Source organism: Lithobates pipiens, unplaced genomic scaffold (assembly GCF_037356315.1).
Source record: "Lithobates pipiens isolate NorthernLeopardFrog02 unplaced genomic scaffold, aLitPip1_a1.2 Scaffold_25, whole genome shotgun sequence".
NCBI classification, from domain to species: Eukaryota; Metazoa; Chordata; class Amphibia; order Anura; family Ranidae; genus Lithobates; species Lithobates pipiens.
The window spans coordinates 86,885,102-86,900,248 of NW_027507787.1; the positions used below are offsets into that span (position 1 = coordinate 86,885,102).

Here is a 15,147-nt window from a genome sequence, read left to right on the forward strand (position 1 = left end):
CTGGGAAACACACAGTTCCCAGAGACACAGCGGGGGACCATAAGAGAAGCGCAGCGCGACTCGCAGTAGGGAACCGGGCAGTGAAGCCCTCATGCTGCACTTCCCAATTCCCTGACAGAGGATGGCGGTGGTGGCTGCAGCGAGACGAGCGATCGCTCGTCATCTGCCGCCGACATCGCTGGAACCTGGGACAGGTAAGTGTGATATTATTAAAAGTCAGCAGCTGCAATATTAGTAGCTGCTGGCTTTTAATATTTTTTTTATTAGGTGCAGCTCCTCTTTAACCATCCGCATTGTTAGCTACTGCAGGGAGCCTAAAATCGGGGAAGGAGGCAACAGTGGAGGCTGTAAATGTCAATGCAATCATTCAACGGATGTTTGTGAGTGATATACCTGGCTTTTTTAATCTTTTACTTAGTTAAATAAACGTTAATGCACTAGGGCTGGTGTGCGCTCTTTTTTGTGTTTGTGCTTTTTAGGTTTGTCTGCCACCCAGTGGACTTTAATAAGAGCAGCAACACCCAGAGTGGATGTAACAAGCAATATATATTGTGTAGAGGTATTCTGTTGGAACTGGATAGGATGTGACAGCGCCGTGCTTGATATATTTGTTTCCTGTTATCTCTTCCCTCAAGCCTGCTAAAACCCCTGGTCCCGACGGTTTTTCGGCGACCTACTATAAGAAATTTGCGGATTCCCTACTCCCTAAACTGACCAAGCTCTATAACTTTATCTTAAAGGGGCAGCATTTTCCAGAGGAGATGCTCCAGGCTAGCCTGTCACTTATCCCAAAGCCGGGGAAGGACCTCACCCAACCTCAAAATTTTAGACCTATCTCTTTTATCAACAATGATTTAAAAAATTTTGGGAGAATTTTAGCAGATCGCCTAGCCTCGATCATCACCTCACTTGTCTCTCCGGAGCAAACGGGCTTTATACCCTCGAGACAAATTACGGATAATATCCGTCTGGCCTCCAATATCATCCAAGATGCGGACGCTGGCTCCCGCGGGGTCCTGATGCCGAGTCTGGATATAAATAAAGCCTTTGACAGCGTTCTCTGGTCATACTTGGAGGACGTCTTGACTAAGTTTAGCTTTCAGGGGGAGTTTGTTCATGGCTTTCGGGCCCTGTACCATCACCCCCACATGAGCATTAGGATCCCGGGTGCTAGTTCTTCGTATTTCCCCCTGGGCCGGGGCACGAGGCAGGGGTGTCCCCTTTCTCCACTTTTATTTGCCCTGGCCATGGAGCCCCTGACGAGATCTATTTTAGATAACCCTAACATACGGGGTTATGTAAAAGGGGACCAGGAGTTTAAGGTCAGTCTATACGCGGATGATGTTCTGTTGTTCTTATCCGACCCCCTTATCTCTCTACCCAATCTATTCGCCTCCCTATCCTCTTTTCACAGCACCTCTGGACTGGGGGTCAATCCGGCTAAATGCTCGGCCATGCCTATTCATCTCCCCTCTCCCCTTTTGGACTCCCTTAAGGACTCCTACAAATTCTCATTGAACCACACCTTTCTCCAATATTTAGGAATTAAGCTTACCCCAACACTCAAGCAACTGTACTCCCTTAATTACCCACAGGCATTCTCGTCCATTAAATCCCTCCTTAACCAATGGTCCACCTACCATATTTCATTTTTAGGGCGCATCCAAGCGGTAAAAATGTCCATTCTCCCGAAACTTCTATTTTTGTTTCGTTCCCTACCGATATATATGTCCCCCGCTCCACCCTTCAGGAAGTCCAGGCACACTTACTTTCTTTCATCTGGCAAAAGAAAAAGCCCCGACTGAATCGCTCGCTATTGTATAGACCCAGGCACTTGGGTGGTCTGGGGTGTCCGGACCTATGGAAATACTTCTTGGCCTCGCGACTGATACAGACTGCACAATGGCATATGGATCCAGCCCCAATCCCATGGTTACGCTTCAAAGGTGCCTCAATTGCCCCATATTATCTCCCAGGGATACTGTGGTCCAAAACTATATCCCATAAGGATATCTCCCCTCTGAACGGCATAGTGGGTCAGGCCCTCTACCTTTGGGCCCTTTATGGGCAGAAATTTCAACTTGGTTCCGGGGTCCCCCTCTTGTCTTCGTTTATAGGGGAGCCTGGGTTCCCCCCGGCCTTCCGTTCTGAAACATCCTTTAGTAGATGGACCGCACGAGGCCTTACGTGACTAGACTCCTTACTACTGGACTCCAACTTCTGCTCCTTTGCATATTTGCAACAAACTCATGATCTAGATAGGTCAGTCCACTATCAGTTTCTCCAGATAAGACACTTTTACTCCACTTTGTTCCAGGACCTGAGAGGGGCCGGGAAGACGACGTTTGAGGGGCTCTGTGGGGAGGAAGCCAGGGATAGGGGCACCATCTCAGCTCTATACAGACACCTTAATGAGTTCAAAGTGGCCCTTAAGTCCGTGGCAATGTTGGGCTGGGAGGCGGAGGTGGCTCAAGAATTTTCTGTGGAGGACTGGGAGGTTATGGTTGACAATATGCACAAATGTACTCGCTCTGTTTCCATTAAGGAATCGGCCCTCAAGCTTCATACCAGGTGGTATTACTCCCCTGACCGTCTGCATAGGATGTTTCCACTGGTATCGGCCTCCTGCTTTAGGGGATGTCAGAGTAGAGGCACGCTCCTTCACACTTTTTGGGAGTGTAAAGGCCTGGAACATATCTGGGCCAAATCCTCCATATTGGTTGAGAGGATCACTGGCGCCTCTGTTTCGCTTTCGTACCAGCTGTGTGTTCTCTACGCTGATATCCCAGGAGCCCCCCGTCCACAGCAGAGGCTGATCCACACTCTTTTTAGCGCCATTCAGTGGGCGATAGCGCTGCACTGGAAGAGCCCCGTGGTACCACGGTCACAGGTTATTCACCGCATGGAGTCCATTAGACTAATGGAGCGCATTCACCATACTCTCTTGGACTCCATGCCAGTATTTGATAGAAAGTGGAGTGGATGGACGGCCCTCCTCCTTACGTCCAGGCTGGAGGACCCATGACCCGCACGGGTGGTGGGTCTCAGGGCTGTGTTGTGGGCGGAGGGGGTCCCCGCTCGCATTGGAGGAAGGGCTGGCGGGACGCTGGTTTTGGAGCTTACGTAGTACAGCTGACATCATGACCTATTTGAACTGCTAAACTAGAGCATCGAAGGCAATCTACTTTTCTTCGGTTTTTCTTTTCTATTCTTTTGTTGGGTTTTCTTTTCCTTTGGTTCTTCTCATGTTGGTTGATTTATGACCCTATTTGCTCCCAGAGATGCCTCATGGAGGTCTTTTTGATGATGCCTCTGCACTCCACCTGGCCTGTAGTGTTCTTTTTGAAATAACATTTTTCTGCCGGTTGGATGGGTAAACTTGGGTGTTCCTCTGTTGGGTCACCTACTACAGTATATCTATTGACCTTGTATCCATTAATGCTATGTTTGTATCTGGTATTCTCTGTGACAAAATGCCTGTACTTTTGCAATAAAAACGTTTGAAAACAAAAAAAAAAAGCTCACACTGCGGAGCCATGTGCCAGCGTCCTGGGAGCGCCAGATGTGACCGTACATGGTTGATGCCTCGCTCCTGATTAGGGATGAGCCGAACACCCCCTGGTTCGGTTCGCACCAGAACTTTCAAACGGACCCCAAATTCGTACGAACTTTAGAACCCCATTGAAGTCTATGGGACTCGAACGTTCGAAATTAAAAGTGCTAATTTTAATGGCTAATATCCAAGATGCTGTCCTAAAAAGGGTTTGGGGACCTGGCTCCTGCCCCAGGGGACATGGGTTAATGGCTAAAATGTTTTTAAAAATGGCCGTTTTGGCGGGAACACTGATTTTAATGACGATTAAAGTGAAAAAAAAGTGAAATATTCCTTTAAATATGGTGCCTGGGGGGTGTCTGTAGTATGCCTGTGAAGTGCCATGTGTTTCCCGTGTTTAGAACAGTCCCTGCACAAAATGACATTTAACGGAAATAACATCACTTAAAACTGCTTGCGGTTTTAATGTTTTTTTTTTACAAATATAACTTTATTAAACTCCAAACAAGAGGAGACAGTCCCCAAGGTACAATACAAGCAGATAAGTACAAAGCATCAAACAGATACATAAATCTTGTTAAAAATATACAGGAAGTACCAGTCAGGCTTCCCCCTTTTAAGAGATATCCATTGAAGCAAACAAAAAAAAAAAAAAAAAGCAAGGAAAAGGAGGAACACAGCCAAGATCCGGGGTCTCTCTAGTACCAAACCCCCCTAGCCCAACCCCTCTCCGGGGGTGGGTGGGGAACCATCTTTCCCATTTTCACTCTTTTCTACAGGGATAATAATAAAAGAAACAAAAAAAAAATGTTATTGTTATTATTAATGTTATATCTGGTTCCTGCAATATGGTTGAAAATCACTGAGAAAAATGGCATGGGTAGCCCTCCCTGCCCATTACCAGCCCCTTTGGGTCTTGTACGGATATTAAGGGGAACCCCGTACCTATATTAAAAAAAAGGAAATGCGTGTGGCCCCCAGGTCCTATATACTCAGAACAGCAGTATACAGGTGGTGCAAACAAGACAGGGACTGTGTAGGTTTGTTGTGTTAAGTTGAATCTGTTTGTAATTTTCAACTGGTACATTTTTAAAGTGTAGCTCCAGTCAAAAAAACTATTTTTTAAGCTTTTTGGAAAACATAGGGAAGGGTTATCACCCTGTATAATTTGTTTTGTCGTCCATCTTTTTTCATCTCACTTGCTGTTGTCTCCTTCCGTTTGCAAGTAGGAGATGTTTGTAAGTTGGATGTTTGAAAGTAGGGGCCTGCCCTATATGCTCTGCAGAAATGGCGGAACAAGGTGTTGGTTTTGCCACAACATTGTAAGCCCTCAAAGTGACTCTTGGTGGGCGCTGGAGCGCCCTACTGTGAACGATTATATCAAGAATTGTAATTACATGCCATTGTTGAACAGTGGTAGAAAAATTGACCTTTGGTGGTTGTGGTGCTGGTGCCACAACACTATAAGTTCTCACAGTTACTCTGGGTGGGCACAGGAACGGGCCCTCCTGTGAAATATTATATCATGAATTGTAATTACATGTCCCTGTTAAACAGGGGCAGAAAAATTGGGCCTTAAGCACTGGTGCTGGTGCCACGACACTGCAACCTCTCCCATATACTCTAGTTTTAGTGCAGGAATTAGCCCTGCTGCAAAGCATTGCATCAAAAATTGTAATTAAACGCCCCTGTTAAACAGGGGCAGAAAAAATGGGCCTTAGGCACTGGTGCTGGTGCCACCACACTGCAACCTCTCCCATATATTCTAGTTTTAGTGCAGGAATTAGCCCTGCTGCAAAGCATTGCATCAAAAATTTTAATTAAACGCCCCTGTTAAACAGGGGCAGAAAAATTGGGCCTTAGGCACTGGTGCTGGTGCCACCACACTGCAACCTCTCCCATATACTCTAGTTGTAGTGCAGGAATTAGCCCTGCTGCAAAGCATTGCATCAAAAATTGTAATTAAACGCCCCTGTTAAACAGGGGCAGAAAAATTGGGCTGATGGCATCACCCAGAACCAGAAATGTTCTTCCAACATATCAGCGGAGGAGGAAGAGGATAGACAATCAACACAACAGGACAGTCACTCAGCATCAGCATAGGCAGTCTTGAAGGGATGTGATATTTCAAAAAAAATTATTCGGTTACATCAGCTTCAGGTGCTTGGTAGCTGTGGGTGATCCAAGACTGATTCATCTTGATGAAGGTCAGTCGATCAACTGATTCGGTGGACAGGCGCACCCTGTGATCGGTAACAAAGCCACCAGCAGCACTGAAGGTGCGTTCCGAAAGAACGCTGGATGCAGGACAGGTCAGTAACTCAATTGCATATAGTGCAAGCTCTGGCCAGTGATCCATCCTCAAGACCCAGTAAGCCAGAGGATTTTCGGTGGGAAAGGTGTCCAAGTCTGACCTTGCCCCTAGGTATTCCTGCACCATGTAAATCAGACGCTGGCGATGGTTGCTGGAACCGATCATACGCGTTGCACAGACATTTCTGCAAGGCCTCCCGGAGATGTCTCATCCTCTGCTCCCTCTGCGATGGCAAGATAAGGTCAACAACCTTACCCTTGTACCGTGGATCAAGGAGAGTGGCCAGCCAGTAATGGTCCCTCTCCTTGATCCGAAGAATACGAGGATCCTTCCGCAGGCTTTGCAGGATCAGGGAGGCCATGCAGCGTAGGTTAGCTGAGGCATTCGGTCCGGAGTCCTCTGGGTCACTAAGGACAACATGATCTGCAGCTACCTCCTCCCAGCTACGTACAAGTCCACGAGTTTCTTGGGACTGTAAATCATCCCTACAAGACTGCTGCTGCTGATGCTGAGTGCCAGCCTCCACCTCCATGCTGACACAATCATCCTCCTCCTCCTCCTCCTCCTCCTCATCATCCTCTTCCTGTGTGATGGGTGGCACAGCAGGAACACTGTCTGGATAAAGGGGGCCTTGAGAGGCAAGGAAGTCCTCCTCTTCCTGCCTCTGTTCTGCCTCAAGTGCCCTGTCCATTATTCCACACAGCGTATGCTCCAAGAGGTGGACAAGAGGTACAGTGTCACTGATGCATGCACTGTCACTGCTCACCATCTATGTGGCCTGCTCAAACGGTGACAGGACAGTGCATGCATCCCTGATCATGCCCCACTGGCGTGGTGAGAAAAAACCGAGCTCCCCTGACCCTGTCCTGGTGCCGTAGTCGCACTGGTACTCATTGATGGCCCTCTGCTGCGCGTGCAGCCGCTGCAGCATGGCCAACGTTGAGTTCCACCTGGTGGGCATGTCACATATAAGGCGGTTCTTGGGCAGGTTCAACTCCTTTTGGAACTCAGCCAGCTGAGCACAGGCATTAAATCATTGGTGGAAATGCACACAGACTTTCCTGGCCTGCTTCAGGACATCCTGCAAGCCCGGGTACCTGCCCAAGAACCGCTGCACCACCAGGTTAAGGATGTGAGCTACACAGGGCACATGGGTCAGTTGTCCCTGTCGGAGGGCAGAGATGAGGTTGGTGCCATTGTCGCAAACCACCATTCCTGACTTAAGCTGGCGTGGCGTCAACCACCTCTCGGCCTGCCCCCGCAGAGCTGACAAAACATCCACCCCAGTGTGGCTCCTTTCCCCCAAACAAACCAGCGCAAGCACGGCATGGCATTGTTTTGCCTGCGTACTTACGTAGCCCCTGGAACGCCTACGGAGCACCGCTGGTTCTGAGGACAGAGCACTGGAAGAGGCCATTGAGGAAGAAGAAGAGGAGGGGGTGGAGGAGAGAGGTGTGTCACAACCAATAGTAGCATTTTGGAAGCGTGGTGGCGGAACAACCTCCAACACTACTGCACCTTGTCCTGCATCCTCCCCAGCTGCCACAAGAGTAACCCAATGGGGCGTGAAAGACAGGTAACGTCCCTGTCCATGCCTGTTGGACCATGAGTCAGCGGTAATATGCACCTTACCGCTGACCGCCCTGTCCAGCGAGGCAAGGACATTGCCTTCCACATGCCGGTAGAGAGACGGAATCGTTGAAAAGTGGCGTTTGGGGACCTGCCACTGAGGAACCGCACATTGTACAAACTCACGGAAGGGGGCCGAGTCTACCAACTGAAAAGGCAGCAGTTGAAGTGCTAGAAATTTAGCCAAACTAGCATTCAACCGCTGGGCATGTGGATGGCTGGGAGTGAACTTCTTTCGCCGGTCCAGCAGCTGGGGCAGGGACATTTGCCTGCTATAATCGGACGTGGGTGTACTGCTAGCAGAGTGCCCGGAAGCACTTGGCTGTGACACACCTAATTCTACACCTTCATTCCTCTCAGAGCAGGTTTCAGAGAGGACTGAATGTCTAGTGGGGTTGGAGATCCCAGCTGATGAGGAGCAAGGAGAGGTCCGCTTTGTTCTTTGGTGTGGGTCTTTGAGGTACGCTTGCCAACTAGCTGCATGGCAGGTCAACATATGTCTGGTCATGTGGTGCCCAAGCGGCTGATGTTTTGGCCACGCGAGATACGCTTAAGACACATGTTGCAAATAGCAGCGGTGCGATCTGATGCACTCGTCTCAAAAAAGGCCCACACCAAAGAACTTTTAGAATAACTTGCAGAGGCAGTGCCCTGCACAGGCGGAGCTCTGTGGTGTGATTCAGTCGGTGTGCTGCCCCTAAGCTGGCTCCCGGAGGGCATCCTGCCTCTTTGGACAAGTGCCTCCTCCTCCTCCTCTCTCCTACCAGGCACCCACGTGGAGTCAGTGCCCTCATCATCCCTTCCCTCTTCATCGCTGGGGCAAACCGGGCAGTATGCTGCAGCTTGTGGAACATGACTGCCAGATTGCTGTCCTTCTTGAGCATTCACGCTACTGCCTTCCTCTAGCTGAGTATCATCATCAGAGCCTACAAAACACTGGGCATCCTCCTGGAGCATGTACCCAACACTGTGCTCAAAGAGTTCAGGAGACTCAGGAGGACGTGGTGGGTCTAGGGAAGGAGTCACTGATGATGATGAGAGGAGGGAAGACGATGCGTTGGCAGCTGCTTTGCTAGTACCCTGAGACTGGGTGAGAGAGGATGAGGAGGATGAAGAGGGCTTGGTCATCCACTCTACCAAGTCGTTGGCACGTTGCGGCTCAACATGTCCAGCTGCCGAAAAGAAGGACAAACGTGTCCCATGGCCACGTGCATATGATGACGATGCACCGCGTCCACGACCAGCACTGTTGTCTCTAGACACAGAGCCTGCTTGCCATCTTTTATCGGCTCGCGCCTGTCTGCCTCTCCTTGCTGGCCTTCCAGACATGGTAATGGCCTGAAGGGAGTTGGGAAAACCAGCAATTGTGTATATTGTGCTGGAGGCACACACAACTTCCATTAACTCCTGCAGATGGCAGATGGCTCAAATAGAGAAGAGCTATGTAGGTGGATATAGCGGTGTATACTGGGTTCAGAGCATGCAGACAGCACGCACAATCTCCTACCACTGACTGCAAGCTCTCTTAAAAAAGAGAAATATAGCTAGCTATATAGGTGGATATAGCGTGTATACTGGGTTCAGAGCACGCAGACAGCACCCATAAGCCCCTACAACTGACTGCAAGCTCTATTTAAAACGAGCAAGATAGTTTGCTATATAGGTGGATATAGCGGTGTATACTGGGTTCAGAGCACGCAGACAGCACGCACAAGCTCCTACCGCTGACTGCAAGCTCTATTTAAAACGAGCAATATAGTTTGCTATATAGGTGGATATAGCGGTGTATACTGGGTTCAGAGCACGCAGACAGCACGCACAAGCTCCTAACACTGACTGCAAGCTCTATTATAAAAGATAGATATATCGCTAGCTATATAGGTGAATATAGCGGTGTATACTGCGGTCAGGGCACGCAGACAACAACCACTACAGAAGAGCAAGAACGAAAAATCGGCCGATAACGATCGGTGTATACTGTGTTGAAAGTACACAGAACACCCACTAACTGCTACAGACGCCAACACACTACACAAAGCCGCCGCGCTGGCGGCCTTATATAGTGTGGGGCATGTACTACACAGCCTGAGCTATGATTGGCCACAGGCATCCTGCCTGTGGCCAATCATGGCTCTCCTCGCTGCCGGCGCTGTGATTGGCCAAGCATGCAGGGTCATAGTGCATGCTTGGCCAATCATGAGCCAGCAATGCACTGTGCCATCGCAGTGCATTGTGGGCCGCGAGCGCCACACGAATTTGGCGCGAACGGCCCATAACGTTCGGAATTCACCGAACGGGGGCGAACAGTCGATGTTCGAGTCGAACATATGTTCGACTCGAACGCGAAGCTCATCCCTACTCCTGATACATTAGCAGTCTGCTTTGTCCCTCCTGTGCAATCTAAGTTCCGCTTGCTTCTCCTCCCTATATGCTGGTTCATATCTCCCTCTGAACTCCCCTCCTCTTCCTCTCTTGTGGGCACCCACGTGACATCACTAGGCACGCCATCATCGACGTCCCCTTCCCCACCGCTATAATTAGGGATCTCGGAGTAGGCAGCAACACCGGGGACCAACCTCCTCCTTGGGCTGATCTGGGTACTGTCGTCAGACTGCTGAGTGGCGGTTGTTGCTACCTCCTCTTCCTGATCAAATGCCAAGAGTGGCTGCGCATCGGAAATGTCTTGTGATGGATCAGAAAATAATTCCTGTGACTCAAGCGGAAGGTATATGGTGGTGTTGGTGGTAGTGTCTTTGGGGGTGCACATAGCAGAGAGTGAAGAAGAGGGTGCAGATCGAGAGGATGAGGAGGGTGCAGAAGAGTAAGGCTGAGTGAGCCACTCAACCAAGTCTGGTGCATCCTTTGACATAATCGCATGCACCTTCTGCAATTTTCCACTTTGGCTCAAGTCTGTTGCTGCTGCCCTACCCCTACCACCCCTGCGGAAGGGCCTGCCTCTTCCTCTGCCTGTCATTTTTTAAATGACCCTGTGACTAAAGTCTCTAGAGAAGTGCAGTATGTATGTGGAAGAAGGTATATAACACCCCGCTTCAATCTGTCGTTTTTGAGGGCCACTGGTCTATCACACCAGTTATAATACCTTTTTTATTGTGTTTCTCACTCTTTGTAGTATCGCTGCAGAATCGCTCAGCAGTCACAATGCTGCACAGTGGAAACACACTATACTATGCTTTCTATACATGTATTACACCACTATATACTGCACACCAAATAGTACACCTATACCAGTCCATACAAGCACCTTTGTGGACCTAGTAGCTAGTGATTTGCAGGCTGTCCCTCAGTCCCTACACTGATAAAAGACAGCTGCAGAATCGGTCAGCACTCAGCTCAGCAGTCAAGTATAATATGCTTTCTATATTTGAAAGAAAATATATTATACGTGTACAACCCTATATATTGTACACCTATACCAGTCCTTAAAAGGACCTTTGTGGACCTAATAGTAATAGCTAGTGATTAAACTGACTGTCCCTGCTCCACACAGCGTCCTGTCCCTACACTGACAAAAGACAGCTGCAGAATCGGTCAGCAGTGCACTCAGCAGCACAGCAGTCAGCAGCAGTGCACCAGAACCCTATATACTGTACACCTATACCAGTCCTTAAAAGGACTTTTGTGGACCTAATAGCTAGTGATTTGTGTCACTACAGTCTGTCCCTGCTCCACACAGCAACCTCTCCCTACATGGACAAAAGACAGAATGTAAAATGGCCACCAGATCAGGTCTATTTATAAGGTGGGGGCATGTCCAATTGTCCATGTGCTGAAATGTTTAAATTGGCTGTTCTGTTCCCCATGATTGATGTGTCATCATGGGTCAAAGTTCTTTCACAATGTAAACGCATATATCCGCTGTACGAACTGCGCCAGAAGTCCGCCAGTTTGGCGAATCGCAAACACGCAAAATTCACCGCAAACTGACCACCGGGTGAACCGCAAGGCCATCCCTAGCCATGGAGGAAGAAGAAGAGGAGGGGGTGGAGGAGAGAGGTGTGTCACAACCAGTAGTAGCATTTTGGATGCGTGATGGCGGAACAGCCTCCAACACTACTGCACCTTGTCCTGCATCCTTCCTAGCTGCCAAAAGAGCCAATGGGCTGTGAAAGATAGATAATGTCCCTGTCCATGCCTGCTGGACCATGAGTCAGTGGTAATATGCACCTTACCGCTGACCGCCCTGTCCAGCGAGGCATGGACATTGCCTTACACATGCCAGTAGAGAGCTAAAATCGCCTTCCGTGAGAAAAAGTGGCGTTTGGGGACCTGCCACTGAGGAACAGCACATTGCACAAACTCATGGAAGGGGACTGAGTCTACCAACTGAAAAGGCAGCAGTTGAAGTGCTAGCAATTTAGCTAAGCTAGCATTCAACCGCTGGGCATGTGGATGGCTGGGAGTGAACTTCTTTTAATGGTCCAACAGCTGGGGCAGGGAAATTTGCCTGCTACAATCGGATGTGGGTGTACTGCTAGCAGAGTGCCCACAAGTACTTGGCTGTGACACACCTAATTCTACACCTTTATTCCTCTCAGTACAGGTTTTAGAGAGGACTGAAGGTTTAGTGGGGTTGGAGATCCCAGCTGATGAGGAGCAAGGAGAGGTCTGCTTTGTTCTTTGGTGTGGGTCTTTGAGGTACGCTTGCCAACGAGCTGCATGGCAGGTCAACATATGTCTGGTCAAGCACGTGGTGCCCAAGCGGCTGATGTTTTGGCCACGCGAGATACGCTTGAGACATATGTCACAAATATCAATGGTGCGATCTGATGCACTGGTCTCAAAAAAAGGCCCACGCCGAAGAACTTTTGGAATAACGCGCAGAGGCAGCACCCTGCACAGGCAGAGCTCTGCGGTGTGATTCAGTCTGTGTGCTGCCCCTAAGCTTGCCCCCGGAGGGCATTCTGCCTCGCTGGAGATGTGCCTCCTCCTCCTTCTCTCTCCTATCAGGCAGCCACGTGGAGTCGGTGACCTCATCATCTCCTCCTTCTTCATCACTGGAGCAAACCTGGCAGTATGCTGCAGCTGGTGGAACATGAATGCCAGATTACTGTCCTTGAGCATCCCCTCTCTCTGTGCTCGCGCTACTGCCTTCCTCTAGCTGGGTATCATCATAAGAGCCTCAAAACACTGGACATCCTCCTGGAGCATGTACCAACACTGTGCTCAAACAGTTCAGGGGACTCCTCAGGAGGACATGGTGGGTCTAGAGAAGGAGTGACTGATGATGACATTGAGACGAGGGAAGAGGATGTGCTGGCAGCTGCTTTGCTAGTACCCTGAGCCTGGTTGAGAGAGGATGAGGAGGATGAAGAGGGCTTTGTCATCCTGTCTACCAAGTCTTCGGCATGATGAGGCTCAACACGTCCAGCTGCCGAAAATAAGGACAAGCGTGTCCCATGGCCACGTGCTGATGACAATGCACCGTGTCCACGACCAGCACTGTTGTCTCTAGACACAGAGCCTGCTTGCCTTCTTTTATGTTTCTATAATTTTTATTGAAGTTAAAAGTAAGATAAGAAACAAAAAACAAAAATAAGTAAAGTAAAAGAGAAATACATTGCTGACATAGCATGTAGTAGCCTTAGAGTCCACAGTAGATGCATTCAATAACCAACAAATTGTAGGACTGAATATAATACTAAGATATAACAATAGATATAGAAAATATCAGGCCTCGGGGACTAACCTCAGTCCAGACACCCCAAATGGGATCTCACTGTGTCCAGGGTTGAGGACAATCTCCTATCAACATGTAGTTAGGAAAGTAGTAGTAAGAATTATCCCTGAGGTTGTAACTAAACCGGTCAAATCATAGAAAACTGACTTTAAGAAGAATCAAATAAAATATCCAATCATCCAGAATGAAGCAAACGTAACATCACATATCAATTATCGTAAGTACACCCGGATGCAGGTAAGTATAAAACATAGGAAGCTATGAGCTTTGTAGTGAAGAAGAATACAAAGATAAGGAAAGAAAAAGTTAAAACAAACCACACAAAGGGGAGGAAAAAAAAAAAAGGGGGGGGGGACCTGTCTTCCTTCCACACTCCCCGTCCCTCTCCCATCGAGGGGGGGGGGAGAGGTCCAGGGAGATGACAGAGCAAGGGCAGAAAGAACGGGTAAGGAAGCCTTGTTAAGTTATAGTTTTCAGATAAGTAAGGGTTGGGAATTGTTGAACCACTCCGTCCACGCCCCCCAAAGTTTTGCAGTTTTGGGTAAGTGTCCCTCTGCAGTGGCATACATACACTTGCCTTCTTTTATTGGCTCGTGACTGTCTGCCTCTCCTTGTTGGCCTTCCAGACGTAGTAATGGTCTGCAGGGAGATGGGAATACCAGCAATTGGGTAGTATATATTGTGTGGAGGCACACAATACCCACTAACTCCTGCAGATGGCTGTATTAGAGAACAGCAGCAATAAAGGGTATATACATGTGGCCTGTGGCCAATTATGGCTCTCCTCGCTGCCGGTGCTGTGATTGGCCAAGCATGCAGGGTCACAGTGCATGCTTGGCCAATCATGAGCCAGCAGTGCACTGCGATGGTGCAGTGTATTGTGGGCCGTGAGCACCACATGAATTTGTCGCGAAGGTCCATAACGCTTATTCGCCGAACGTGCAAACAGCCAATGTTCGAGTCGAGTAGCTCATCCCTACTGGTGACCCTCAAGAACACAGCACTCAACCTGTGAAGTCTCTGTAAACCTCCATGTAATTCTTGCAAAAAAGAGAGAAAGGCTGGTGCCATGAAAGTGATGATACTTCCATGGCGCCAGCCTCTCTCTCTTTTTTCCATAAGGAAGTATGCCAGAGTCAGTTGAAACAGTATCCACTGTGACTGGGGCCCACACTCTGGTTGGTAAGTTGAAAAACCCAGGGCTTGATGACAGCTCATATGCCCAGTCACTGCTGTCTCATCAGGCGAGGTCACTTTGAGCACCAGGGCACAGGAAGAGCTAGAATCTATATCAACTGCACATGTCCAGGAGTTCAGGGGATGATAGGACTCCAGGGGATTGTGTGTACAGGAGTTAAAGGGGCCTGTGCCCACTGCTAAGGAAAGCAAGTAAAGAGGCACTCCGCTACAAAATATGGATTGTATATACAGTATATATTGCATCTTTCAGAACATGTAGAATCCATAGCTCCCAACTGTCCCTGATTTCAAAGAACTGTCCCTCATTCGGAGAAAAGTCCCTCTGTCCCTCTTTACTCCTCATATGTCCTTCCTTTTGGCCTGATTTATATAGTTGTAAATAAAATTCACTATTTATCCTTCAAAAAGTGTTTCCCAGTGCTAAACCTTTCATCCAATTTCTAAATTGCTGCATTTGTAAATTCCAAAAGCCAATATAAAGGAATAGTAGTGGTAAAAAAGCACTTGTGGATTTAACCACTTAAGCCGAGGACCATTTTGCTGGCCAAAGACCAGAGCACTTTTTGCAATTCGGCACTGCGTCGCTTTAACTGACAATTGTGCAGCCATGCGACGTGGTTCCCAAACAAAATTGATGCCTTTTCCCACAAATAGAGCTTTCTTTTGGTGGTATTTGATCACCTCTGCGGTTTTTATTTTTTGCACTATAAACAAAAAAACAGCGCCAATTTTGAAAAAAAAACAAAAAACACA

At 48.5% G+C, this 15,147-nt stretch overlaps 1 protein-coding gene across 5 annotated transcripts in view; it reads left to right on the forward strand.

Annotated features, from left to right (window-relative positions):
- The window catches only part of LOC143930362 (uncharacterized), a 204,556-nt gene that overhangs the window by 151,411 nt on the left and 37,998 nt on the right, over positions 1-15,147 (forward strand). The window lies entirely within an intron of this gene.